Source organism: Cornus florida, unplaced genomic scaffold (assembly GCF_030987335.1).
Source record: "Cornus florida cultivar Cherokee Brave unplaced genomic scaffold, ASM3098733v1 CherokeeBrave_3.0.0_Hap2_Chr03, whole genome shotgun sequence".
NCBI classification, from domain to species: Eukaryota; Viridiplantae; Streptophyta; class Magnoliopsida; order Cornales; family Cornaceae; genus Cornus; species Cornus florida.
In genome coordinates, this window is record NW_026775573.1 from 27,280,944 (window position 1) to 27,285,201 (window position 4,258).

Consider the following 4,258-nt stretch of genomic DNA (forward strand, 5'->3'; position numbering starts at 1 on the left):
TCAATTGCCACCATTTAGAGCACATTATTATGAAATTAAAGCACAAACTATTCAAATGCTTCCTAACTTTCATGGACTTCCTAGTGAAGAACCTTACAAGCATTTGGATGAGTTTCTTGAAGTATGTTCCACCGTAAAATATACGGACATGCCGGAAGAGATTTTAAGACTCAAACTTTTTCCATTCATCTTAAAAGACAAGGCAAAGTATTGGTTTAACAATCTTAGGCCTTTTTCAATCACTTCTTGGGCAGAAATGCAACAAGAGTTTTTAAAGAAGTACTATCCGGTTTCTAAGACCAATGCCATGAGAACCTCAATTCGAGAATTTTCACATGGGGATGGAGAAACATTTCATGAGGCATGGGAACGCTTCAATGAATTGCTTAGGAAGTGTCCATATCATGACATGCCCAAATGGCAATTAGTTCAATACTTTTTTTGAGAGCTTATCGGACAACTATAAGGGTATGGTTGATGCTTCCATGGGTGGCTCATACATTGATAGGCATGAGGATGACGTGTGGCGTCTCTATGAAAGTATGAGTGAAAATTCTTTGCATAGAACACTATCATCCAAGAATGGTAGAAATTCACAAGCTAGGAAGAGTGTAAGCTTACATCAAGTCGAACATTCAAATGAAATAGCCGCCGAAATGGAGTCTTTGTCTCAAAGGTTTGATCAATTTTTAATTAACCAAAACTCGGCGAACCAAGTATCTTCCTTTCCTAACCATTCTCATCGTGCATCAAATGAAACATGTATGACTTGTTCTAGTGTTATTCATTCTACTTCTCATTGTCCTCATAGACAAGTGCATAATGAACCTAATGAACAAGTCAATGCGGCTTTTGTAAACCAAGGGAACAATCCTTATGGTACTCATTATAATCCAAGTTGGAGGAATCATCCGAATTTCTCTTGGAAAAACCAAGGAGAAGGCTTAAACCCTTCCCAAGGCGGTTTCCAAGGGAAATACATTCCACCTACACTTCAAAACCAAGGATCCCAAGGTTATAGACCTTATCAGTCACAAGGGAATCAATTTGCTAATTCTCATTTTCCCAACGAATCTTATTCCCAAGGAAACACTAGAAGTCCCGCCTTTGAAGAAAAAGTTTTAAATGTTTTGGGGACTCTTGAGGCTAACACACAATTACTTCATTCTCACTCTCAATCCATTGCTAAGCTAAAAACCCAAGTAGGGCAAATAGTAAGCACTCTTAATGCAAGAGAGAAGGGAAAGATGCACATTAATGCCCCACTTAAACAACAATGTGTTGTGGAAACCCATTCCTCATCGGAAGGGCATACCATTGAACATGTTAATGTGGTGACTACCTTGCGGAGTGGTAGAGTTGTGGACAATCAAGTTGAAATATCCAATGAAGAGAGTGAACCGGTGCAAACTTAAGTTGCCACCCGACCCGTTTTGTATCCTATCCTCCTTCATTGCATACACATGATATTGCAAATGAGAAAGTTTTGAAAAATGATGTTGAAAAGGTTTTATTGAAAAATGATTTGAAAACTTCTTGTGTTGAAGAGAGTTCAAAAGAAAATTTTGAAAAAGTGTTTGAACCAAAGGTTCCATTTCCAGATGCCTTAAAAGGATCAATTTCAAAAGACAAGCAAAAGGCAAAAACCAATGAAATCATAGAAATGTTTAGTCAAGTGAAAGTTAACCTTCCACTATTGGATGAAATCAAGCAAATTCCAACTTATGCCAAATTCTTGAAAGACTTGTGCACCCAAAAGCAGAAGAACAAGAGTTAAGCACCAAGAAAAGTGGTTTTGACCGAGCAAGTAAGCTCAATTTTGCAACATAACACTCTTCCAAAGTTTAAGGACCCCGGTTCACCCACTACATCATGCATTATTGGTGATCATATCATTAATCGGGCACTTCTTGACTTAGGAGCAAGTGTTAATCTTCTTCCATACTCGGTTTATGTTAAATTGGGCCTAGGTGAATTGAAACCGACGTCGGTAGTTTTGCAACTTGCCGACCGATCCATTAAGAAACCTAGGGGTGTCATTGAGGATGTTTTGATCAAGATTGATAAATTCTTCTTCCCAGTTGATTTCGTTGTCATTGACACGGAACCGGTTCCCAATCCTAAGAGCCAAATTCCCGTTATCCTTAGTCGTCCTTTCTTGGCAACCGCTAATGCCAACATCAATTGTAGGACGGGGATAATGAAGATTTCATTTGGCCACATGAAGGTGAAGTTGAATATCTTTAATCCCACACCCAATTCATTTGACAAATATGAAGGAGAAGTCAATGTTGTAGATGAATGTCATGATCTTCAATGCCAAGGGAATGAGCTTTTGTGGAAAACCAAAACTTCGAAAGGATCATCTTCAACATTGCATTCTAAAAGTCTTGTTTCAAACTCTTGCTTTGAAAGGGCATAGAAGCCCAAAAGTTGTAATTACATAGACAATGGACCAAAGACTTCCTTTGAGCTTAGTCCAACAAGTTCTTCAAAGAACCATTTGTTGGGTGGAGTTCAAAGCATTTATCACCCCAACAAGGAGAGGATGCATTATAAGATCTTTGATCCGGGCTGAAAGAGCCCAATGTCTTGCTAGAGACGTTAAAGACTAGCAAAGGCATTCGTAGGGTGTCAAAACCCTATTCCTCCCCCATTTCTATCTTTCATTTCATTTCTTGCGAAGTCTAGATACTTGTTTTTGGTTCACATGCATTGAAAGGAACTTTGGTGAGGATTGCATAAGCTTTTATGTCATAATTGAGCATTTGGCAAAGTTCGATCGATCTCACATTGGAGTTCGATCGATTGAACTATGGATTGCACTCAACACTTAGAAAAATTTTCGACCTGCAGAAACCTGCATCAAAATCACCTCTCTGTCCCATCGTTCGAACCAACTCTTAGATCGATTAAGAGACTTTCGATCGATCCAACTTCTAAGTTCGATCGATCTCATGATTCAACACTTAGAAAAATTTTGAGCCTGCATCCACCTGCATATTTCAGCTCTCTGTCTGATCGTTCGAAACATCCCAAGATCGATCTGAAAGTTCTTCGATCGATCCAACTTCCAAGTTCGATCGATCTCAAATTCCAACACTTAGCCAAATTTTTGAACCAAAAACCTGCATATTCTTACCTGTCTGATCGATCAAAGGATTGTTTCGATCGATCACAAATCTTCATTTCATTATTTTAATTTTAGTTTAACTTTTCAACTTTTCAAAAATCCAAAAATATTTTTATTTTTGTTTTATTCTATTTTCTCTCTCATTTTATTTTAATTTTTGACAAGTTTTTAAAAATTCAAAAATATTTTAATTTATTTAGTTTTTAATTAATTAAATTTTAAAAAAAAAAAAAAAAACCAAAAATCCAAAAATACTTTGAAAGAAGTTCATCAAAGTTCGATCGATCACAACTCATCTTCGATCGATCGAACTAGTTGGGAAATGTTTTTAAAAACAGAACCAAGGGTCCTGAGATCGATCATTTGGATCGATCTCACTCACCAAACCTGAGCCTCTCGTCCCTCTTCACTGTGAATCATCTCTCCTAGCTCCGGCAACTCCTCCGGCGAGATCCAAACATCTCGAATCTCAGTTTATCTCCATCCTCTTCATCTCAGATCATCTCAGTTCATTCTCCATTCTCTCGCTCTTTTGAGACTATGGCTCGCGTTAAGATGGTAGCACGTAGACACCGTCATAGCTTCAAACGCAGACTTGACAGCGGGGCCGGTCCATCTCATGTCCGGGATTCTAGCCCCGAGCACACACAGAGGAGAGTCCGACAGCGGACAGAGGAGACTGCGCATCCCTCTCATACAGAGGAGCCTTTACATCCTACTCTACCCCAGTCGCCGGCTCGTCCAGCATTCACTACATCACCATCTCCACCGTATAGAAGCACTGAGCAGCCAGCTCAGTCGGCTCCACTTAAGCAGTCAGCTCAGCCGGCTCCACCTGTTCAGCCAGCTCATCTATAGCGTGATAGGCTCGCGCCTAGATATGCACACATGACTATTGGCCATGAGTTAGCATTCGACACCGCATTCTTCTCCAGATCGGTGCTGACTCAATCTGCCTATCAGGACATCATTCAGCGGGGCCTCTCAACTATTCTTGCCCCAGTCACAGAGCCGATCTACCCGCGACTGGTACGGTTGTTCTACCAGAACCTCCGACCGTCGCCGCGCACTACAGCCGAGCTCATCACCTCTATCGATGGCCATGAGATCACCATTACAGTAGAT

The 4,258-nt window shown here is 40.1% G+C and overlaps 1 pseudogene; it reads right to left on the bottom strand.

Moving 5' to 3' along the window:
• Positions 1-312: 312 nt before the first annotated feature.
• LOC132302051 (small nucleolar RNA R71) lies at positions 313-411 on the bottom strand (annotated as a pseudogene).
• Between the last annotated feature and the right edge of the window lie 3,847 nt (positions 412-4,258).